The sequence below is a fragment of the Battus philenor genome, unplaced genomic scaffold (genome assembly GCF_028537555.1).
Source record: "Battus philenor isolate CCGP_79_NKW_IND1 unplaced genomic scaffold, ilBatPhil1.0.hap1 SCAF_16, whole genome shotgun sequence".
NCBI lineage: Eukaryota > Metazoa > Arthropoda > Insecta > Lepidoptera > Papilionidae > Battus > Battus philenor.
This window is the reverse complement of record NW_027181678.1, coordinates 3,922,332-3,949,309: the sequence shown is the minus strand read 5'-3', so window position 1 is coordinate 3,949,309 and position 26,978 is coordinate 3,922,332. Positions and strand designations below refer to the sequence as shown.

General features: G+C 32.1%; 1 protein-coding gene across 2 annotated transcripts in view; it reads left to right on the top strand.

Moving 5' to 3' along the window:
- Positions 1-642: 642 nt before the first annotated feature.
- Positions 643-26,978, top strand: part of Lar (tyrosine-protein phosphatase Lar) — a 457,256-nt gene continuing 430,920 nt past the window's right edge. For both annotated transcript variants that reach the window (XM_068762567.1, XM_068762566.1), the window contains exon 1: positions 643-829. The gene's annotated coding sequence lies outside the window, so the exon portion shown is untranslated. The remainder of the gene's footprint in view (positions 830-26,978) is intronic.

Here is a 26,978-nt window from a genome sequence, read left to right as displayed (position 1 = left end):
ATATATATATATATTTAAATACATATAAATGTCCCTATCATTAAAGACAACTCCGGAAATCGGTCTTGAGTATTTTTGAAATTATAGCGTAGTTTGAAATTTTTATTAGCTGTTAAAAGTGATCGTAAGTATAAGCACATATTTCAAATGTTCAAAAGCTCTAAAAAGGCCAAAATGCCACAGTCTAATCACAAGTCGAATTCAAGCAGTAGCTTCATGGAGGCTGTTGACTTAAAAAATACATTATTGTCTGTCCTTTTTACACAAGCATCTATACTCTTCCGTAAATCGAAATCAAAGCTCGTCGGAATTGTAGAGTAGTGAAGTTCGTGAATGATTCGCATCTGAGTGAAGTAATGCGCAAGTCAAGGTGCGTTCGAAATATTGACAACAGTGTTTCTCTAAATTAAACATTATACTTCCAGAGTAATGTTAACGAAAGAAAAGCTACCGTTTACTCCATATACTGAATTTTTATAAAATAAATTAAATTTGTATGTATGTGCTCTGTAAATCGAGTAACAAGCGATACTTCATAGACTGAACCTTGCTTTATTATCTGTCGGAATGTCATATACTGCGGAGCGTTTTGAACAAGTATCGTGAAAACTTTGGTATTATGTATGTCTGAACGTACCTGCATATGGCGGACGCTCAGTTTGTGTTTATGTCAATAAGAAACTGATTTTCGTTTGCGCGGGTGTGGATTTATAAAATAAATTAATAATTATGTGTTAGTGGAAAGTGTGAATTGAGTGATTTTTTTGGTGATAATGTTTTATGCCTCTGGACTTGGGAGATATCTGGAATATTCACAGTACTTATAAAGGTATATATTTTGTATGTTTCTTCATGTTTTAAAGTAGAAAAATGTCCGGATAAACTAGTAAATGCTCTTCATACTAACTCGAAACACTTCATAAAATTTGATAATTGCTTATTGTTATATAAGTATAAAATATTAATCATTTTCGAACAGACGAACATAACGATAACCTATCCCCAGATGATAACTTTGCACGATTAATTACTATATCTTATACATACACCGTTCTGTGTTTTCTTTGAAACTATGGCTAAATATTAATAAATTTATAAACATGAATATTTATTAATTGGATAGCAAATTAACAAAAAATATACGTTTTTGAAATAAAACAGCATACTATTGTTTGTTTATTATTTAATTTTTTTTTTAATTATTCAGATTACAGATCTTTTTTCTATTTATTGATTTTTTATTTACATACATATATGTATCTATATGTATATATATATATATATATATATATATATATATATATATACATTTATACAATTTATATGTATATTTTATAATTTATTTTAAAAGTATAAATTTAATGATGTTTTGAATTGATTGATTGTAAAGGAAGTAAATAAAACTTATTTAGTGAATGTTTATCTAAGGTACCCATAGAATAAAATTTAAATTATATGGTTAATAGTAGAAACACTGTGGGGGCTTTTATTATAACTGGCCTATGATCTTAGGAATATTGTTGTTATTTAACCACAAGTGCTTGTCATACATCATATGTTTTGATGTATGACTTCATTTTCCCACCAGGAACATCTATGAAGTATTAGTATGCCTTAAAAAAGATTTCTCTTTCAACTTTTTTATTTAGTTATTATGTTGTAACATATTGTAAAAAGACACATCTGGTGACCACTTGATAAAAATAAACCTGGTGTGATTTGTGACTGGTATTGTAATAGCCAATTTTTTTATTCTTATTAATCAATTAAATCCATGTACCATAAGATAAATATTTTGCATTAACAAAACATTTAGTTTTATATTGGATATACAGCATTAAGGATCATTGAATTAATATTTGATATGAAAATATTGAGGTTATACTTTTTCTTATGTAAATGATTTCTGCTATATCTACATACTGTGACATGTTCTATTGTATGTTGGAAAAAAATCAAATTGTTTGAATTCTCAATTTGTCAAGTATTTTTGACTAGTTATGTATAACTGCATAGTTTTTCAATGGCAAATTATGAGTATGAAGCATTTGTATGGCGATATTTATGTATTTTACTATATTACATTATACATATATATATTAACCTATGTATATCTATATGTATTTATACACTAATAATATTTGTATATTCATATATTTTGTATTGAGATATAGTCAAAAAATCTTTATTTTGATTTTTGTTTATTTATCTAGAAATGAACATAAAATCCAATTGTGTTAATCCACAGTTTTTTATTGAATCAGGTTTAATTTTGTGATTGTTCTTATTAATTAGTAATGCCTTCTTATTAAACAAGATTAGATTTATTTATATTCCTTTTCCTTTCATATATTAATTAGCTTTTATTATCAATAATAAATTTAGACAGATAGAAAGACATTAATCACAACTATAATTCAGTAGCTTATTTTGGTACATCTAATTAGATGTTAAAATAAAAGTTATAAAATTCCTATACTGTGCTACATTAGGGTAAAGTGCTCGGGCACATTGTTTAATAATCCAATTACTCCATAATTATGAAGCTTCTGCGCTCTACATGGTTGTGCATGAAAGTTTTGTATGTGCCTATATCTTATTTTCTGTATATGGATTATTAACCATTATTTTATTTACTGTAGCTATTCAAGTTCAATATGCCTTCATGCATTCTGTATCTATGTCATTAAACTCATTAAGAAACTATCTTATTGTAGAGCACAGATAAATTTAAAAATGTCATATACTATGTAGAAGTTTATTCTTATGTTATTCCTCTTATTTTAAATAATTTTCTTGTTTGTGTATAATCTATATTATCATAACTTATTGCTATATAAATAAAATTAGTTTGTAATTATAAGGTAAATAGTAATGTAAAATATTATCAAAAAAAAATTAGGAAACATTTTGAAAAATCTGAATCATTTTGATGTAAATCAATGTTAAATATAAATCATTATTGTTCAGATGCATTTTTTATCTTGTTATTTAACTTTTTGCTAAGAAACTATTTATATCTATGTGGCTTTAACTCATGATAATTATATTGACCTATGATTGTCATGACATTCATATGAATAATTTATCTAAATATTTGACTGACTTGAGAGACTTTATTACTTTAGTTTCAATTATTACGCGAACAATATTGAAACATTTAAAGCATGTTTGAAAGTTGCTCACGAAAAAAGTTAAACTTGAATACAGTTTCGTAACGCGGAATTTAATGCCGTTTTTGAAAGAATTTTTCACTTGTATTAAATTGCCAGGCGTATCTCCGAATGTATTTTATTAATATAGTTTTGTATTTTTGTGTTCTAATGGTAAATGAGGTCAGGTGTTATAACCGCGATATAAATTGCGTTTCTTACAATCAAACTTTTCAGGGTAATTTTTAACACAAATGGCAATTGATATAGGCAACCTTTTTAGTATAAGCATAAGAAATTCAAAAATTTCTCGATCTTTGTTAGAGCATATAACATAAATATTCCGATAGTTATCGCTTCCATTTGCAAGAGGCTGTGGATAAATTCCACTGTTTATTCGTGGTGGGTGACCTTTGGTGCTTTTACAGCTTCCTTGAACTCAGGATCTAAATCGTAACCTTCTGATGTATTTGTCGTTACACTGTAGTACGTAAACATCGAGTTTCGATCTAAAGATGCCATTCCTAGTGTATTTACTGGTCTTAGAATTTGTTTTACTAAGGTAATGAGCGTGCGTGAACGGTGGATGCGCTGCAAATTTTCTTTTTTCAAATTTATTTGCACTGGATTATTAAGTGTATGTAGGGGTCATATGCTTTAAGAACATGCTGCTTGATTCCCAATCTACTGAATTATAAAAAATGTCTAAATTCTTAGTAGGGTGATAATATAATGTATTTTTTTAATCAATCATTACGTCAATACTTATTTTTAATTAATAAATTCACCGTTAAACGTTTTTACCCAGTTAATTACTACATTAAAAATCTTTATAGTATACGAAATCTTTGTTGATATTATGTATGTTATTGTACAACTGATAAGCAATAAAAAAACAACGACCTGTCGCCAAATGTCTTTTATAGAGATTTGGTCTGGTGCGTTGCAGACATTTAGAAGGAACAGTCTGGAAGGCGGTTGTACTATTTTTTTTCGGCTTTACATAAATGTTTCATATGTGACAAAATTTCAAATTAAATTCAAACTTAACTGTTTTTCACCTAAAAGTTCAAAGTTCAGCCGAAAATTTATTATTTAAAAATATAGTTTTGTGTTGATTATTGAAAAAAAAAAAGGTTCTTTTACGTCAGCCGGGCGCAAGCGAAATGTATACATAATGTGTAAATGAAATGTGGATATTGATTTGACATTTGTACAGTAGAATAACCGATAAAATGAATTAGGTACAATAAATAATGAAAGCAACTAAATTTACGTAAGTCAGATTAGGTTTTTTGTTAGCATCATGTACCCCCGCTATCGGAAACTGCCAAATATCTATAGGGACCATTTCGTTTTTCTTAAATTTTTATTACTTTTCAAACATCACGTCCGTAGGCGTTCTGATTTGGGAAGTATTGTTATCAAAGTAAGCATTAAAGCTGTTTCTAATCCAATTTAATTACCTGAACCGAATTAATAAACTTCATTAGTAAAGCAACTTTTACAATGAAATTTTATGTTTATAAGGGAGTCATTATCAATTAGGTTTTATATTTACTATAGACTTATGTCTACGAATAGATTTACCGTAAAGGGAAATACGCGACCGGCCAGTTAGTGCTCGAAGGTCGGCAAAAACATAATGATGGAGAGAGCCAGTAGCCTGCCTTTCTGGGTTGTGAGGGTCAGGTCGATTGGATAATGGGTTGTTTCATGTGAAAACAGGTACACTCAACGTCTTTGAACTTAAATTGATACAATGCCATGTTTACTTATACTCTCTGGGGTAAAACATTCTTTCATTTATTTTCAAGTAACAACATTTATAATACATCATGCAATGAACATTTTATTTTATCTTATGTTACGGGTACAATTCGAATTATAATTATGACTAACTTACTATCAAAACATCTAATAGAGACAAACTTTTTTATTTGTTTTGGATATCATCATAATTTCAGCAATAACCGGTTGGGAGCTGCATGTATTTAATGTCTGCAAAGCACCTTATACTTAATGAATCTGGTAAATCAATATAAATTTCTCATGTCATTAGAGAGAAAGAACGTTCACTATGTAGAAATCCCACCCTACATGTTTATGTCATCCGCAGTTTAATATTTTTTATTCGTTAAAGTCAAACAGCGGCGTATAAGTGTGGCTGCAGTCGATAAATCAGCGCACTCGACCTAATCAGAAACATTAAATCCTCAAATACGTGCGTAAATTTACGGTAATTCTGTTTAATTCTGTGTTCATTACACATCAAAATTTAAACTAAATTTGTATATGGTTTAGAGCTGTTATCAGTGAAGATAAACAGTCATTGGAGCATTTCAGGTAGTGTTCATTTACAATATCTATTATGTTTTGTAACCATTTATTTGGGGATATGCTTTAATCGCCACGTTGGCAGACGGCTGGGCGATCGCATTGTGTTGTTATGGTAGGGTGAGAACGCTGGTGCCTATCCTCTGGAACCAAATTCAACTGATGGCCAGCGTTCGAGACGCTTCAAAACATCTTCTCGTCTAATATACCGGAATGTCTAATGAAGAAAGGTCTGCTGTTGCCAGTTATGACGTATGGATACAAGACTTGGTCTCTTATGATGTGTCTTACAATAAGGCTCAAGATCATCCAAAGAGTAATCAACAGGACTGCTCGGAGTTTCACTGCGAGATCGAATTAGAAATGAAGAAGCCTGCAAGAATCAGTCACCGATGTAACTCGAAGATTTGTTCTGTCTGAAGTGCTAGTGGTTTTCAAATAGCGACCATGCGCCGGCAGACGCATCGTGACTCGTTTCCACTAGGTGGACTGACGATATAATCAAGGTAGAGAGAAGATGCTCAATGCAGACCGCTTCAAAACTGTCTTATTGAAAATCTATGTAAAAGGCCGATGTTCAGCAGTATACGTCCTTTGTAATTGAATGCGCAGTACTCACTTATCATGAGATACGCGATCATACGTCTTGTTCACAAGTTTCGATAGTTACAGTATAAATAATACATAAAATATACAGTTTAAAGTTTAAACGATCGTTGTTAAAATAAATACAATGAATATTTCGTGTTAATATCGAATAAAACGAATCCCATTCATCATAAATATGCATAAATCTATATTAATATCACATTGGTACAAACATGAAATGCAGATGTATGTTCGAAACACATGTTCGTTTAAATCCTTCATTCATTTTTATTATTAACTTGTTGTCCGAACATATTATGTACTGTCAAGTTATTGGTCTGGTGCAGTTCAAAAAAACGAATAGAGTTCCTAAATACTTATATTTTAAGTGAACACTTTAGTTGTTGATATATTGTATTGATAACAAAAATTATATACAAAAATAAGTTTTCACCAACTAAGTGGACACACGAATTTTTTAAGGGCCAGACCATTACATTGTGTATCACGCATCTAGGAAAACAGTAATTTTATGGTGCAAAACATGCAATAAATTTTAATAAACGTATAGTAAAGTAACTGTAACTATTTAATTTTTTTAACATTTATCTCTTAAAGACACGAATAATACATAAAAAAATATTAAAGTTTTTATTAATCCTGTTATTCACTTTAAATTACATCAGGGTATTTACAAAATTTGGTAAAAAATATCTAATAAAATAAAATTAATGTTTAGTATTCCACTTTAAGATTACGTAATTTCTTTTTCGGTGATTTTATTCAAAATTTTATCCTAAACTTCATCGGAAGTGTTCGTGTCATAAAAATTGACTCAAATGTGTTCTCAAATCTTCGGTTTAGTGCACATTGAGTTTTATATTAAGCGCACTTTAAATTTAGATTTTATTAATGAATAAGGAACTCACCGATTTCGTAATTTCGTCACGTGGGTCACAGATTGAAGAAATAGATGACGCACGAGTTTATCTTGTGGCTTTAATGTACATTTGATACATTTGATTTTATTCCATTAAAGATTTATATAAAACCCATGAAACAACCTTTATCGGTGAATTAATTTGATTTACTGTCAAAGTGTGCGAAACACCGCTTACAGTTTAAGATATAAATGGGTTGTTACGCTTAAACAAAATAAATAGCATCTTCAACACTACAGATTACCTTGTAAAATAAATATACATATTTTGCAAACGCTCATCACTTTGAAATTTATTCGTTTGGGAAAATTTGCTTGAAACTCTTTTATGCATGCGAACCCTGTTTATTAAGCCCTTGTGTGCATATGTATTCTCTGCTACTTACCAACTTTGCTGTAGGTAACTTTTATGATCGTAAAAAATAACTTTGCAAATTTTCTTATAATTTATTGTTGCTGTTTTTTACTCAGTATATTATTAGCTAAAAGGTTTTCCAAGTCAGTCATTCGTTTTACACACAAATGTTTATAAAATTTTAGACTGTAAAATTAAATAAATGATTATTATAAACAACGTAAAATAATATTAATGATATGTTTTTAGAAGTACAAAAACATTTAATTGCAAATCAAAATGTCTGCATGCAATATGTGTCAACCTTAATTTAGTAAAACATCAGTCAAACTAAATTCATCTTTAGCGTCGAGGACATAGAAGATGTTTTTTAAAACCCGGTGGAGAGACAATGGTAACGACGGTTCCCATTTAACAATACGGAGTCAAAGATTTCCTAATAACAATGTCTCCTTACATCCGGGACGAGGCGACCGTTCGTGTTCCCGGTATAATCTGCGACAGCCATACATATTTATCACGTGCCCTGGATGTTTACATTGGGAAAGCCCGGCCCCTTGGGTAAATTCCGGGAATAAAGTGATAAATTCGAAAGTAAAGCTCGACTCGGTCAGTACTATGTAAAATCCTGATTGGACGTTCAAAATGCTATTTGTCATAAGTGAGTTTTATTAATCTATTTATTACTTTAAGCAGTAAGCTTGTCGTAGCTCGAGATTCGTTCTACATGAAACTATGTTTCTAACGAATTTTCAACTTTTTGCTACCCAATACTATAATCAAATCGATATCTAGTATTTTAACTGACGGCCCATGTATTTATTTCTTATGAATTGTTCAATAATAAGCATTACAAATGTTATATTGTTTACTGTGAATTGTTATAAGACCATTTATAATATTTAATGTTATATCATAATTTCCAATATCATTGGATGCTTATCTGACAGACTAAAAGATCTTATTTCTTCTTCGTTGTACACTTTCTGTCACACGGAGGGTGTAAAAAAATTATTGAGCAATTATTATCAAATTTTTCTGCAATTATTAACCGAACGTAGCTCTTTAGTATAAGAATGTATGTTTTAATTCTATTGAAGCCGTAATCTGTTAATGAGAATACTGCAATACAAATTCAAGGCTCCTCATTGAGATCGATCAGTATGTATTAAAAATAAATACATTTAAAGTTTATTTGATAAATGTTTGTATAACATGTATTTTACAACACAAGGGTTTTTTACCTGCAAAGATATAACCAGATCCCGGTTCTCAGTATCAATCTTGTTATTGAGAACCGGGATCTGAAGAAACGAGATCCCGGCCATGACCTTAGGCATTTCAAAACGTAAAAATCAGGCTTCAATTTATCAGCACTGGTAAGCCCTTTACGGGTGGAGCTCAGTTATTAGTTATTTAAGTCAAGAAATACTTTTAGAGACTTAGTAAACACTGACATGTAGAAACTGATACAAAAAAAAATAAAAAATAAAATGAATGTAATTGTGAAAACAACGACATGAACTGTGGAGTATAGGAGAAAAAAAAACAATTGTTATTGAATATTACATTTTAGTATATCTTTTATTTAGGCTTTGTTAGAAGGAGAATGTAGCACTAACCTTATATTTTACAAATTTATTTATATGTTAACGCTTTTTACACAATTTTATTGACGGACTTTTAAGGTTAGATATTAAAAATACTAAATATGTCGAAAAGTTACACTAAAAAATACCATAAAGTAGCTAAAAAAATTTCCGAAGTTTGTCAGATAAAAGTATGACGTCATAGACTAAGGTTCAATGACCTAGATACGATTGATACATATGTGATCTTTCAATATACCGTGTGGTTATGTAAGAGAATACAATAGGGTTCCGCTGTGAAATGAAATATAGCTAATACTTTTTTCGCCTCGTATACGATTATGTGGAACTTTTCAGTTTTACTTATAGCATTAGATTTGTACAAATAGTTGAGACTACTAATATTTTATTGTCTCATCTTTAACCTAGATATTGTTTATTTGCATTACATAAACGCTTTTTCGTTTTGGAAACTTTATTTAAATTTCTATTACGTGGCTAAACAAATTGTTAGGTTTACTTTGCAAACTTTTTTAGGTTATTTTATTTTATTACAACTAAAATCCCACAAAATTACCTTCACATATATATTATTTCACCGAGAGTAGCAAACTGATAAGGTTCACTGGAGGTGATACATTTTGTGTGTTAATTTCGAGAATGATATTCATTCTCTAAAAAATTCAGATTTGTATGATAGTACAATGAAGTCAAAATGCTATATTTTTGTTTAATTAAAATCATTGACGTTTTTTCATTATTTTTTACTGTCTATGAAAATTCAACATCTGCCATTGTTTGCTGGAGGTTTTTAGCTGTCTTAATTGTCGTGGCTTGTAAGTTGTTTTGAAACTAAGTAATTATAAATCATTGTTTTCTTCATTTTATATCAATTAGGCTAGTGACTACATTTTATTAAATAATAACACTAGATCTTTAATTTTTTTGTTGAATAAGTCATGATTATTTTTATTTGATGGAGAACTATGGTAGATTCAAATATGGTATGGTAAATTCAAAGCGAATTTTATTATTTCATTTAAAACGTGTAAAATAAAGCTATACCTGGCAGAAACGTTTAATTTTTTTTATTTATATTCAGTTTTCGGCAGGCTTTTACCGAATCGCACGATATGTACTAACGATATATAAACAAGGATAGCGATTAAAATTTCCTATTGTTGGAATTTTTTCAATAATTTCGGAATCAACGGACCATATTTCCAAAGCCATTATACGTTTGGACATCTTTTGTAAACCATCGTTGCGAAATACTGCACTTTTTAAAATTGTTTATTTTCAAGATTAAGCTTTCTCTGCATTCCAATCGAACATGATCACAAATACTCATCCGACTTTCCCAATCCTAATGTTTATGATGTACATTTTATGGTAACAATATAAAACACTTCTTAATTAAGACATATGTATCATTGTATTTGATAATGTGTTACATATGTCCATGAAGGCTTTCTGGCCTAGCGCATTAAGACTACAACTATAAATTATGTAGTTTGGGTTTAGTAAAATAAATGCGTGTACGAGCGGCGGCATAACGGTACGAAATTCAATAACTTCACGAAAGCTACGCCTCCGTAATATATTTTTACGTTTGTAAGATTTATTATTAATGGCTTTAATACAAAAGGCAATATGAAATTGTTAAGGGTTACCTCTTAAATTAAATTCATTACGTTTCTAATAAATATTGTTATCATTTGTACCATAGAGCTAAGAAAACTATATTGTCTATAATGTTTAATTTGTTATATATCTAATAGATTCAGGCGTTACCTCGCGAAAGTCCATCCTAAGTAAGAAAGGGCCTAATATATAGCTACTTCCGCTATTCAGCAGTAGTCGTGCTATGAAGTGCACCGCTCGTCAGCCCGCTGAAGAATGCGCGTGCGGTAAGCAATGCGAAACAAAACTACCACCGTTAATCTACTCTCTACACGTGTTTACCGTAGCGATTTTACGTAATAGATGTGTGATTTGAGTGAGTAGCGGAAGTAGCTATATGTTTGATTTGTATTATCAAAACGTGTTTTTATGGCCAACACCACCTTCATCATTTTAAGCGATAGACGCCTGCTGCAAGGCGTAGGCCTTCCCAGAGGTCGCCGTGATCCGACTGGTTTTGCGCTGCCCGCATCCAGGTACATCTCGCTACCTTGACTATGTCCGGTGCTATTAGTGAGAGAACTACCTACGTCATTTTCTGGTCGCTACCATGATAAAGATAAAGTAATAAATAACACAATATGATGGCAGTTGAACGAACTAATATCAATGAACGAAACTTGAAAAACTGACGATGTAAAAGAAAAGAGACCAAATGTATGTCTTAAGTGTTGAAAGTAAGCTATAAATTTTACCAAGTGTAGGTATAAATTTAAACGAGACTGCAAAAATCTAGAACAGATTTTATTTTGAACGAACTGGTAATATGTATAACTTTGACACAGTAATGTGAGTCTGTGAATAATATAATATATTTATAATGACATAAGTAGAAAGTTTATTGACTGCGTTAAAATTTAGGTCTGAATATGATGAAAGAGAGGACGTCTGTTTCATCTTTGTGACTTATAAAAGGTTAAGTCGAAGCTAAAGGAAAAATCTTCGGTAAATAGTTATAAATAATAGTTGATTATATCTCTAGTAATACCAAAAAACTATATAACATTAATAAAAGTAGAAAAAATGAAGTCCTAAATAGATGAAGACGTAGACAGTCAAAAGCCATTGTTAGGTAAGACAGATAAGCCTATTATATGGAAAAAGAAAATAGCCGCTTTAAAGAACAACAAAAAATAAAGTTCTTTCAATTCCCGTGAAAACAGTTCCATTAGTAACAGATAAGGCGATATATAATTGAAAAAAAACTCGTTTACCGTCAGCTATCGAGACTTCGCACAAAAAGTAAACAAGCAAAGAAAACTAAGCTTTCTCGGGAATAATTATATGCGTAATACATAAAAGTTAGATAGTGAATAATAATTATACACGAGATTAGTCGAATATCTTGTATTTGAAGTTTGACCATATAATTTTATAAATAAACAATCTGCGAATTACATTAAAACTTCTATCAGCTGAACGTATTTGTAATTGATTGGAACATTTAAATATTTTATTAACAAGCTACATTCTTTTTTAGAAATAAGAAGGAAAGTTTAAATAATACAAAAGAAATACAATACGTACATTCTTTTAAAAGTTAATCGGACACTGTTATAATTATTTTAAACTCACACGCACTGTGTGTAAGATACATCGATATTATTAAAGACAAATTTTGAAATTTACTTGAGAGAAATGAGTCTACATTTTATGGTTTTTTGTCTTGTACGTTCATACTCCTTTAAAATAGAGATTTACTCTTGCAATTCGTAATACAGAGTTTTAAGTAGCATTGTACCGGTTTAATCTGAGAATTATTACACCCGAACGGTGAAGGAACACGTAATTGAATAAGTAGCTGGGATCCTCACAAGACACTTCGTCACGTCGCCTCACGTTTTGTCCCGTAAAGTTCGCGCTTATGACCCACTCTGATAGCTCGAACAATGACTTTTTGTTCGTGGCAGTCGGGAATCCGTCGACATTTTTTGTTACTAGTCTTTTAGAGAAAAAAAAGGTTTTAATTTTTCTTGGACATTACGAATTATGTTGGTAATTTTTAGTTGTCTTTTTAACATTTCCACTGATTACTCCACTGTTCACTCGAAGATGTAACGAACTATTATTCCAAGTTAATATGAAATACGAGACGGGGAAAATCCGTCGAAGCAATCTAAGAGCTCTGCGGTCTACCAATCCGGTAAAATAGTAATATTTAGAAGCCGGCGCCATGACTGCTCTGGAAGCCCTCGAAAATAGCCTTAAAAGAGGTTCTAGGTTTAGCTGCAACTTCTGTGCACTGCTGCGTCGAATCCTTTACATGGCTATAAATGTAGTGGTTTTATATAAATCTTATTTTAGACATTCCAATTCTACACGGATACCCTTTATGTTGGCAAATATGTTGTTCGGCTTAAAACGTAAATATTTTTTACGACACAAACTGACTTCGTGGGGACAGCTAATAATAACTTGTCAGCAATTAAATATGTAGTTTGTAACAAAATGAGAACGTGGCGTAATATACCATGAATGAGATGAGTTTTCTACACAAATCTTTTTAAAATGTACTAAAATGGAGCAGACCGCAATCGTATGACACAGGCCTTTAAACAAAGAGAGTGTGCACTCGTAGAGTTGTATGCAATGCTTTACCGATGCGGGTGGCCTGATATTACTTTGTCCGTTGTAGAGGAGATTGCACAACTACATCTCTATTACTTATTAAATAATCATGTATTATTACCGAAAAAGTTTGTTGGCAGTTTATATAATCCGGAAATTAAATTTAGTTTATGTTATTTAAATGTCATTTGGCTTATTATTTAAGAAATATTTTTAAAGAAAAAATCGCTATAGATAAATACGATATGCATTTAAAGGTTCATGCATTTCAATCTTTATATACCTATGCTCTATATATGTACTTGCTCTTTACGGGTTTAGGAAGTCTGTACACACACGTACGTAATGGTTTATGCATATTTCTTAAGACACTTATCCCTAGTTAATATATTAAGGGTCTCCATTAGTAATGTAAATTTTGCCAAAAAAAATGCCATAGAACTTTACGATTTAGTAATAACATTAAAAAGAAAAGAAAAATTAGTTCAGGCGTAATTTGTAGCTCCACATTTATTTTTAGTGAGGTCTATGAGATATATACTCTCCCTGAATAATTATTTATCCCGTATAAAATTCAGTAGCCGTAAGAATTGATCTTAAAATTTTATCGTTGAAGAGATTTACAATTTTCCGCTGATGAACACGTTAACATATGTATGAGTGAAATACATGGTCGTGGAATCTAACATACCGTGTCAAATAATTTATAATTATCATGTTTTTGTCATTATTTAAAAACAATTTAATGTATTGAAACAACACTGGCAGACTTAGTGTAATTAACAAGGGAATTTTTGTAGGCGTTGATAGATCTTGAATTAACTTAATAAAATAGATTTGTGAAGGAAACACAACAAGGTAATTAATGATTGCGTTCATTCTCCCGGACGTTGTGAACTAGGATGTTAGAATGTATGAGTTGTGAGGAATTGCTCAGTCCCATCCGGTGTGTGCGCCTATGTTAGTTTTGCGTGTTTTTAAACACTGTTCCAGTTATTTCACATTTATTTAACATTTGAAGTAATCAGTTGCATAGTTTGCTAAGTTGTCTATTGATAAGAACGAAAGAGAACAAGAATAGGGGTAATTGGTTACTGATGTCTATGTAGTTATACAGCTTTAATACCAAAGATTATAAGAAAATAATACCAGAGATTTGTTATATATCTCATATACTCCTAACCAAAGTGGTTAATAACTAGAAAATGGTTTTTCAGAAAGACATTACGTGAACAATATTCTTGTAATATGAGTTTAAGAAGTATTATATCAGAAGCATCATAATATTATTATAATGATTCGCCATTTTTATATACCTACCTACCTATAACATTTTTATATAGATTAGTATTTATTTTAATTTAGGCGGAAACTAAACGAATTATAAAAGGCCAAAACAATACAACCAACGAAAGTACATTTTATGTGAATACACATCAGTTGGATAATTTTATGTAGCGTTTATAAATTAAATCTGAACAAATATTCAATACTTTAATACGTAAGCGATAGCTATAGAAAGCGATAGTTCTGTTCGATTTTGAAATTTGATTTCCTAAGCGCCATTACATTTACCAGCTCCGTCAATCATGCATATGCTCACGCGGCGAATTTAATTGAAACATAATAATAAAGTACTACTTAGAAAGATCCCCAAATAATATAGCGTGCCATAGAAGCTGTTAAAACTCTTATCCTTAATTAAGTAATGAAACCTTTTTGACGTATTTAATTTATGCTATGTTTAGCAAGTGTGAAATAGTTTTAAATTTTTGCATTTTACTGACAAACACAGACGTTCTTAGCGTCAAAGTGTATGCACAAATAGAATTACAGGATAATTTTTTTAAAGATAATCCTCTACAGAATAGACGTTTCTCTGAAAAATTCGATTGTTGCTTCGTACACTTATTAAACAGTAAAGACACTTCAACGTTTAAATAACTCTGAGCTTCTGAAGATGCCCCGTGGAGGGGTGAAACACGTGTTGAGAGATTTGGCGGTGGCAGTTGTGTGATTCGCATTGTTTGCCGCAAACGCATTTATCAGCGGGCTGGCGGGCGGTGCACTTTGTTGCACGGCTACTACTGCATGTGCGGAAGTGGTTAAATATTAGTCCTTTTCTTCCTTAGGATGGACTTCCACAAGGTAACGCCTGATTCCATTAAATATTTGAGAAATAAAGAGTTAATAATTTAATAAGTACGCCGTCTTCGGCTTATAATTATAGCATTATAACATATAATAGTATTTTAAATATGTTCGCAATTTAACAACCAATCGTAATTTGTTCTAGATTTTCTTTGGACGCTAAATTCAAAAGTATTCCCTCACCACGTCATGCGTCATATCCTACGGAAGCTTACTTGCACTAATCTAGGACACTTTTCACTTTGCCACTCTAAGCATGCTTGGTTTTATATGAAATATGAAGAAATTAACTTCGCGTTAGTAGTGAATTTCTGTATTTGTTAAAACGCAATACGTAGAAAACAAGTATTTTGCTTAAAAGTTATTATAAATGCAGTTACGTTTATTAAATTTATGTTTGCATCGATAAAAGCATTTATATGCAACTTAAGAACCAAAGTACTCTCTCTCTTTATACGTCTAGGAACTAGGCTCTAGCTACTGGCTAGGTGAATATTAGAAGACCGAAAAACCTAAGAGTATCAAGCAATAGGTGGGAATGGAAAAGGCTGGAGGAGGCCTTTACCGGCTGGCAATCGGTCCTGTAGAAAACAGAAAACGCATACTTACTAGAATTACAGTTAAGCGCTGATATTTATAATAAAATTCTGTACAATGTTTATAATAATAAAACTTTCAACTTAGGCTACTACTAAACCAAAGTGTATGATTTCTTTAATTAACTTAAAAGACTGTGTTTTTAAATTTTGTCACTGGTTATTTAAGATTGCAGCATTAAAGAAGAAATTGTGCATTTCTATTATGTAACAACAATAACTGAAGTGTCCATTATTTTCTCTAGTGTTTGAAAGCACCACTAAACAATTGATAGAAACTAAAAGCGACGATGTGGTATTTTTCTGATATTTTCTAATAGCCCAAGAGGGAAACCACTATAAAGTAGAATCGGGGAACTATGGTAAATCACAAGATTCATTTATTTTTATCGAAAATATGTCAATGAATATAGCTATTATATTAAAACCGGTCATAGTGGCGTTCTTTGAGGGAGGCCGCAGCTTGCAATGGGTGTCTATCGGTTGAAGAATAGAAGAAGATATGATCTAGGTGAAGCGACAACATAATCAAAGTTGCGGGAAATCGCTGTATGCAGATAGTGCAAAACCAGTCATTGTAGCTTTTGGCGGGAGACCTATAAAACCTTGTAAACCTGTGTATGTTTACCTTGTAAAAGGCATATATTGGCTGACACGAATTAATTAGTATGATCTAATATTGTGTGTCATTTATTGACAATTTCTCCTTTAAAAATAGCCTTTACGTGCTAGAGACAGTTTCATACATAAACATAACTTAGATTTAAGATAAAATACCTACGTATAACATTATTTCATAACGTGAGAATATAATAAAAATAATAAAAATGTTAGAACTATAAAATAATTTATATTTTTGGAATATTTGAAAATACCGTTATCCTGATAACTGTTCTATAAAATTAAATTCCAAATGTGTCTGTATCTGATAGAAACTTTTTTGTTACATAGACAAACCAGGGAGGTGTATTCATGTAAAAGTTAACAACTTATTATGCCATAAAACAGAGTGTTGCTTCAGCCTTAACATTTGCACTTTGACCTCTAGTTCTTTTGTATCAAAGATGGTCGTTCAAGATAAAGCCACTGCAGCACCGTTTCAACCAAGTGCATTCATTAAAATTGCATCGTTAAGCTTGAGTTCCATCAACAAAAAAGTTTCTTTAAAATATTAGCACATCTTGTAAGTTTTCGAGTATTTTTATTTAGTTTTAATAACATTTTAACTATATTACGTTTTTGAACTATCTCATATTTTTTTGTTAATTATGATGGAAGTTATTGAAGCTCTCCGCAACTTACTTTTTATTAGAACGTCATAAAAATAATTTTTCGGAATATAATATTTGCTATAGTATAATATTTAAAATAAATGACAATTTTTTTTCGAGGGGTGAAATTTATATAGCAGTGGAAATTCTACGGCTGAAAAGATGATGATGATGATGATTTTAAGATTTATTAGGTAGAATATTTGTTTTAAATTTGGCCTTATATACATTGAGTCTTTCTTAGTTTCTTAATTTATATACATTAAGAAACTAAAAATAAAGATAAATCACTAAATGCGTTGTCGAGCTCGAAACACAATATCGGTTCAAACATGTGGGCCTAGTATTTTTTTTATATTTTTATCAAGGCACGAGGAAGTTTTGTTTTTAAAAAAGTTTTGAGAGAAGTAGAACGACACTTCTACATATCTCAGAGTATAATAAAACCACTCTCCCTGGACTATTTTACTTAAATTAAAACTAAAAAGTGCTAGGAAATAATCAAACGAAAATAAGATCAGACCTATAGACATCCACTGCAAGGTATACGCCTTCCCCCAAGATACCTATGGTGAGATATACTATGATCGCCACGCTTGGCAGGCGGGATGGGGATCGCAGTGTGGTATTATTGTACGTAGAGGGCACTGCTGCCCGCTCTCTGGAAACTTCAGTGAGCAATAACAATTCTGTATAATTGATGCACAGAATAGGAGTTATATATAAGACTGAAACCCGGAAATCAAACCCGCAAGCTACGACCGCATGTCTCAGTTTTCTATCGCTGGACTACCACTACTCAGATGTATCTCACAATCACTTTATAAAATTTTATAAAATAAATAAAGTTTGATTTTATTCTATTTTACATACACATAAGATATTATTAGATTAGTTTTAATTATCTATATACTGTTACTCTTATAACAACTATAGATAAACATTTAAATTATACATACGCAGAAAGAACTGCTTCCAGAATTCGTATTTAAAACAGGAATTTTATATGAATGAGATGGCAGTCGTGTCCGTTCAACAATGAAACTAATTTAGGTTGAAAAATAAATAAGAGAGATATGTTATTCAAGTTTTTTTTATATCCTGTTTGCAGTGGTAAATACTAGGTGTTCCATTTTTGAGGTATTGTATAAATATGTACATATATGCACAAATGCAATGGTTTCTTGGAAAACATAAATAAATTGTGAAAACTGGATTTCACCATTCTATTATTTAAATTTATTTACATATTATTGTAGGTATTGATTTGTTGTTTAAAGAAAAATATTATAAACGACTTAAAGCGAAGTAAAAGCAGGTTATATTTTTAGTTTTCATTGAAACAAAACACGCATAACCTCTTACCGCGAGGAAATATACGACACGAGTTTTATTTTAATTTCTAACAGGCTTCTCGCGTGAGATAGGCTGATGGTAACAGATTGTCCAAATTTTTAAATATGTCGTCATCGCCGGCTTTTTGTTAGGTAAATTAATGAGCTAATATCATTGCTAATCCTTTTGTTACAATTTTATATACATTGTGATTGGACATTGGTTTAAAGGCTTTAATGTAGTGAACGTACAGATCATTGGATGTCAATTAATGTATAGTAAATCCAATCCAAGGTAATGTATTAATTAAGAAAAGGCGTTTTGTAGGACGCTTGGTATCATTGAGGGTGCCAGATGTGAGGCAATACAGTGACCCTATTGTTTGGGGAACAATGTAAGTATCGTTGAGAACGTAATGAAGGACAGCCCAGTACCTGCATTCGGTTGCCAGTCCGACCTAGCCCCGCACACCCCGAGCATTAAAAGTTAAAACGTATCACAGGGTTGTTTATATGTATTGACTCTTACTCCGACGCTCAACTACGGAAATTACCTTGAGTCTAAGACTAAATTAACTAGTAAAAATATGGGTGTTTTGAATAGGGTCAGGTAGTATTTCAAACCGGGACAGTTGCTTACTCTGTACCAAGTACAGGTCCGGAAATGTGTGAAATACTGCCGCCACCTTTGGATGGCTCGGCTCAAAGCTCCTGATTCAGTAATCAGGAGCTTCCATCCAAAGTACGTATCCAGTAGAGTAAGTATCCAGTAGAACTACGTACTGTTGGACTTATAGGTGATAATCAGTTAATTTCTAAGAACTTCTCACCCTCGAAAGCCGCCGGCGAGTAGCGAGTTTGTTATTTTTTTACTGGATTAATTTTGATGCGCTTGGGAACTTCATGACCTTATCTCATCATCCCCATTTTTCTATAGAACGAGCGGGAAGTTGACCCACTACCACCATTACAGTGGAATTTACTTAGAGGCGTATCAAGCGTTTTGACTCAACGTTACTGATCCATACAGTCCGAGTACGATTTGCTGGCTTCCTTATCTCTCGAGAATTAAAACCCAGGGTTCAGTCTCTTCAGGGTCACAGTGACTAGGTACTTACTAAGTCTGAGTGCTTCATCTTCGACCAAATCGTTACGTTCCATCAGGCGAGTTGGTGGTCAAACATCGAGAAAAAAGTGTTACAAAAAATATTGTTAAAATCACACTTTACACGAAATACCTTAGATTATTGTTTGTGTAGATTTATTCGTTAAAGATTAAGCGTGGGAGCGATACAACTGGCGCGCCAACAGGCCATGTGTAATAATGGCATTATGCGAAAAACGAACTCGCAAACTAATATTACAAGGGATTTTTTGTGTACGTGATGTAAAGTTACAAATGTAGTATTTTTAAAAAGCTTTCTCTTAAATAAATATGTTCATATTAATTATTGTTAATTAGGACAGACCTAGTAGACGTTGCAAAGTTCTTGGCATGTCACAATCCAATAGTGATGTACAGTTATTAATTTACACAGAGATGATTGGAAATAAATAAAAAAGCTTTTAAGGTTTTTGCTGACCTACAAATTCACCCGTTTAAAGCTTTTACACCTATAACATGTCAAACTGCATATATATTGCCTTTACGTACATACTTCGATAAGTTTAAGCATCGGTCGTCAAGTGTTAAAATGTAAAAGAATTTTGAGTCAAGTGGTATTAGATAAAAACGTAGCGCGCAAGTCTTAACTTTACTCTCAGCTGATAGATTTAGATCGTCGCTTATCCTGTTATTTAGGAGACATTTAAGTTAACGTTTTCCTTTCAGCGTATTTTGAAACAATTTTTATACTGTAAAATATTGTTAAGGTGATTGTTTTTACTAGCCACTATTTATGTAATTGAGTAAAATTTTACCTTTTTTTAAAGTATTATTTCTTAATAGACAGCATTGTTGCCAATTATTTGACAAAATTTTGTTGAAGTTAGTGGTACAAAGATGCCACTCTTGAAATTTATTATTCAATAGGCACATTCCACTAGACGTACATTTACTAGTCTTTTTAATAAATAATAACTCATGATCTAGCATTGCGGGATAAAGTGACACAATACTTATTTTGAACTTAAACCGGAAGACAAAGTCCGGAACCAACAACGTGTACACTTCCCTGATATCTAGCTAACCGTGCTCCAGATTTGCTGTAGAGAATAAGATTAAAAGTTCTCTCCGGAATGCTGCATCAAGGAACATGCAAACTATGCCTCGAGAGCGCGCTCCTAGAGATCTGGGACACTTTTCACTTTGCCACTCTGCGCCTAGAGAACTCGCTTTAAGTACCTTGTAACGAAAATTACTTTATTTTTATATCCAGTAAATCCAAGCACAAGAGTTTTATTACATTTTTAAAATGTTAATATCATGTTTAATTTAAATGAAGAAATTTCATAAAAAATTACCGTCAACTTAGGCAAGTTTTATACTCCCAAAATTTAATTAAAAACTTGAAAGTTAAATCAGTGCTTTCATTTTCATACTAAATTCGAGTAATTGTTTTAAAATGACCTTTTTTAAAAAAAAGTTGCACCTTTTTTCCACCGCTATATGATAGATTTAAAAAGAAGATCTCATTTAATTATTTTAAATATCGGCAGGAGGTTTGTTATTTAAGATACTTAATAATAGAGCTGTATCAGTGCGTGATAAAATGTTTCTTTTGCAATTATGTGAAAGAAAGGTAAGGTGATGGAAGTGTCAAATAAAATTTGACTTTTATGTTACAGGTTTCATGCGACACCGCGTAATTATCCCCGATCATGCAGTATTAATCTTTATTAAAACTTACTTTCTCGACCCATAAATGTACTCGCTTATTGGTTTAGTTCGCTGAAGTGCTAATCGTGAACGTCTTGAACGGTGGGACAGGGAAGAATGACAAACGACCAAAGTGTTCTTAAATATCCCGTATGCGTCTATCTATCGCGTTTTCTCTCTCCCATCTTACTGCGCACATACCTCTGTTTGAATGATTAAGTAATAAAGCTTCTGTAATAATTATACAAACCGTAATCTTCCTTTGTATGATGTCTAAAATTTAACTTAATTTCTTTACGAAATTGTTGTTGTAAATCGCTTTCCCTATTTTAATTATCAGCTACTACAATCAGAGGTATCCACCCGAGTAGAAGTTGGTTAAAGTTGACGTGCGTGCGGTACGCGTTAATGGCTTTTGAGAGAGTTGTGAAGGTCATCTCTTGATGTACGTTTTGACCTATAAAAGTTAAAGAGGTCTGTTTTTCAAAATTAGCTTAAATTCTGATTTATATGAATAAGTCCAGGAAAATTCTCATCTTAAAACTTCTGATCGTTAATGAAGCGTATAGAATTTGTGTCTAGTTCGAACCCATAGTGTAATTAATCGACAATTTATTATTAACTTAACATCAGTAAAAAAAAATCATTGTCAATCCAGCCGCATGACATCGCCACGATGTTCGGACTTGTGCTTCCCGCATCCAGCGACTTCCGCGACCTTGACTATGTCAACTCTTGGAGCTGCGTCGGCGGCCTTGCTACCTCGACGGTTCTCCTCATATCGGAATTCGACCTCTTTTCAAAATAGCAAAAATACTATTATACTTGATTTACATACTTTTTAAATCGTCGTTGAAAATGTGTCAATTTACATTTAATTTGTTTTGTGTAATTTTTTAATAATAATGTATTATAAAATAAGCATCATTTTAGAGTTATAAATCCAAACTGGAGACGTTTGCCCATCCCCTTAAGACGTAATTTTGTAGCATTTTGTGAATTCAACAAAAATGAGCTGATGTTTTTGATTCTCATAACAGATCTAAACACTTTAGAAGGTTATAAAGTGATTTTGATCCTTTCGCTCCTACCCTCAACGTATACAAATTCACTGAATTTATTCCCAGTTATTTCGATGACTAAGTCTACTGGCCACCATAGTTGAAAGTTTTTTTTATACTATTTTAAATTTGTTTTTGTGGTAAAATTAAAATTTACTCATACCTGCCCGTTCATTTGACAGGTTTTTACTTCTACTTTTTGCCATATATCTTCTTTATTTCCATAGTGGCCTCTGCGTTTCTCTAGTGAATCGCAATTTAAAAAATTGGAAAAATTAAAACATTAATTTAGAGGACCCAGGCGTTAGTTTCCATTGCTGATAAAATAGTTAATGGTTCACTGCAATTATTGGTCTATATGCGCGTCAGGTATCATTCGTAATTTAACACTTTTCATAAAAAAGTAGGTAAGTACTCTAGTGTAGGTATACCAGAATGTTAATCTAATTTTCTTAAAACACTTTAATTAATCGATATCCTAAGTATCGCTTTAATTATAAGCCGCATGGCGTGAGACTTCTATACTTCCTTATCACGTCATGGGTCTTGAGAGGTTTTCCACCATTGGCTATAGAAATTATAATATGTGTAAAATGTCCAAAAAATTTGTCGACATTTGAATTAACGTATGTTGCAGAGATAAATACAGAAATAAGTTACGAGTTTTTATTACTACATATAATATAGCCATGTAAACAAATTAGATTACACTTTATCATGTACGTAATGTCAGCTACGGTGGGATAGTCTTTAAGTCTTAATAACCATACATGTTTATTACCCAGATGATACGAAAACAAAAAAAATGTCCTCCTATAAGTGAAATGTTTAGGTAGTTGAAAATATCTTAAGTGGGAATGGATTTTGTACAGATGATTTTTAAAGAGGTAAAAGTTTTAAATTGGTGAATGTGTCAAGCTTATTTGCTGTAAATTAATTTATGGTGTACCCTATCTAAAAATAAATAGTTTCAAGAACAATAAATGACGTAATGATAATATAGTAAGAAAAAAGCTTTATCATTTTAATATGTAGTTAACTTATTAATATGGAAGAGCGCCTACAGGTTTTGTAAAGATGGAAGATATTGGCCTGTTGCATTCTAATGGTTTTAGAGTGATCACTTTTTACATTATAATAAATAGGTGTAAAAATTATGAAGCTTTTTGTAGACAAATGAGCTATAAATAACCCCAATCAATCTGTATTTATACATACATACGAATATTTATTTTTACAAGATGTTACCGTGGTGGAAATCGAGTAGAAGGCCATCGTTAAACTGAACGCGGCTCGTTATCCCTAGCGCTGTAAAATAAACAAAAACAATACTGGAAATAAATTTGGGACCGGGATCCTAATCTGAGTCTTACATCCACATAATGGCTCGCTAATGAGTGTCTTAAATCTCTTCGGAGACAAACGGTACTACAGCTGCGTTGCATAATTTATATATTATTTGTTAAGTAGATTCTAGATAAAAACACCAATACATGTATTAAGAAAGAACGAGGACAGGATCTGAAAATGTATATCGGAACTGTTGCCAGGTTTATGACTAGATATACTGACGACACGGTCACAGTTGCCGGGAAGTCGCTGAGTGCGGACACCTCAAGAACGGTCACCATCGCAATCTTTCAGGAGGCTTATATCTTACAGTGGGCGTCTATGTGGTGAGATTATGATAGTGAACAGATGGATGCTGGGATCTTCAAGTTCTGGAGACGACAGATTGATAAGCGCAGGACATCTATCTACAAGACAACAGACGAACAGGTTGTCGGAAGACTGGATACAGGCAGCTTACAACCGCGTTCCTATTGGAAATGTAGGAAGGCGGCCCATGTCTAGCAAAATATATTGCAATCGTAATATCGATGTACAATTGCGTCAGTGGGACGGCTGAAATGATGATACTAAAAGTGATCAGAAAAATATTCGACTGAGTTTGTTTTGGAATCTTAGATAAGGATGCGTTTACAGCCCTCGTAGTCTTGTATTTCACGTTGAGGGATCCTATTAAAAGAGAGCTCAATTCGATTCTAGTTCGATTCTAGTTAGTGGATAATAATATGAATAATTAAGTTTTGAAGTTATGGCTGTAACCTCTAGCCTTTGAAAAATTACTGCTCTGAAAAATAACCTGCTTCGGTAGATAGATTGCTTTTATATTTTTAAATAACCGTAATATCATCGCTCACTGAAAATCAATAGTGACTTTACGTATAAATAAACCTTTTCTTAATTTGTGCAGTGACATTTTATGCACTCTGACCTTTGTTTAGAATTCCATTCTTTGCATCAACGATGGCCTTTGCGATGAAAATGACTTCGCACGCCTTTCAAATTAAATGAAATTATTAGCTTCATTAGAAAATTCAAAGTGAAAGCATCGATTTCGTTATTTTTAGGAAAGTTGACCTGTAAAGATTAATTATCAAATTAAGATTTATCGTTAAATAAATCAATACAAATGGAAAAAAATTTGTCCAATAATCAGTTTTTAATATTTTTAAATTATGTAATAGAAGACATGAATATTCTGTACAAACAAAGCAATAATTTGTAATGGAATAGACTTAATTAGTCAATGTTTAGCTCTTCGTTTTACTTTATAGTAAAAAAGCAGAATTGAAGCTTATGGTGCTGAAAAGCGGTTTCCGATACCGCTGTGCTGCGCCTTAGGAAAGCGCGGCAAAGTGGGGGCCGAGGAAAAAGAACATGAATGCTGCCACCACCAGTGTTGACGGCGAAATAACTGAAAGGAGCGGCCTATACTGCGCCGTCGCTACTCGCATGCCCACGGCGCGGTACAGCGGTTTTGGTAGAGTACTTAATGAGGATCGATATCTTCAGTTTACTTGCTACTGGTTTAGAGGAGTGTGTTTATACCAGTTGCAGGTTCGATTCGTAAACAATGCACACGCATTTTGCGAAATATTATCGTTATGCACAATCGCTGAAGAAAAGTATGCCGAAGATACTTTTAAACGGAAAATATACCGCAGATTATAGGTCTTAAAATTCGAATAATGTTCATGAAACTATACAAGGCTTGCTGTGATAATACATGATACGTATTGTATCAAACTTCTTTTATCTAGTTCATGGACCCATCCGCTCCGTGAACTCAGTACCGATGAAGCTGTAAAAGCCTCAAGGCCCACAGCATTAACATCTTCAGAAAAATACAATAATACATCAAACTTCTGAGATAATTTTTACGTTCATATAATAAAAAATGATAATGATAATACGACAAATAATCGCTTGAATCATTGAGACCTTTGGAACAAGTATGCTTCGTTGATGACGGATGCTTCAACTCTTCACGTACAGACTCGTCGATGTGACCTCCAATTGGTGCAATACGAACAACAAATACGTGAATATTTTAAACAAAAATAATGTTTATTTTAGCCCAAATTTCTTTCTAGTGTTTATAAAAAGCAATAAGCCTAAATGTACGTTTTCTGTTCCTACTATGGAAATCAGCACTTTTATTTCGGGAGTACAAAGGCGCATGATACATGAATACGAAGCTATCTCGCTTTGTTATGGTGAGTCAGGCTTTATATGAAACTGGACAAGCGGAAAATGTCCAAAAACGGAGAATAAAACAGACTGATGCTTATAGATTGGATAAAATTACTTATCGTGAATTTAAATCATCACGAATGAAGGCTATTTATGAGTTATCTCGATTATGTTTCGTGCGGGGAATAGTAGGAGTTTCAAACGCAACCGCTGCTAAATAAACTTCAATACTCTGCTATTGTTTTTTCTTTCCTCCAATTTTTTTTGAAGTGTTTGATCTCATAAAATCAAACGTCTGAAAAAGAAGACGCGGAGAGCCATTAACACGGAGCGTCGAACGAGCGGAGTTCAAAAATTAATTTAAACGCTCCAAGACGCTGAGTAAATGTACTCGGCGAATTTAAATCTGCAAGTGACAGTCCAGATTCATTGCTTAATTATCAACCTATTTGACTTTCATTCGTGTAAGTTTTGATTTACGATCTCTCCCCTACTAGTAGATTAATTGCTATGCAACTAAGAATTTCTCTTTTTACCTATATTAGAAACTATTACACATATATGTACAACACTATTTAATAAATGGGATGACTCATGATTAAGTATACATATGTCATCTGTATAAATTACAGAAGGTGGGTGTTTTTTTTTTTAAAGTGCTTATGTAATAATTTGTAATAAATGTAAAGGTTGCTCACTATATATTTTCCTATTAACAAAGTCCATCCAACGCTTGGCTGGAAGACATTGCGTTCTGCGATAAGACCGCACGTTGTACTTAATGCCTGCGGCCTATTACGTGTGATTTCTTTTTATGTTAATTTATGTACAATAAAGAGTAAATACATAACGGTGTCATATATACAAATAATTAGCAGCAATTGGGAAAGGTCTTGTTATCTAATCATTTGTAAATTGTTTGTCGTTATCTGTAAATGTACAGGATGTCTATTTACTAGACGGACAGATGACCTTATTAAGGTTGTCGGAATTAA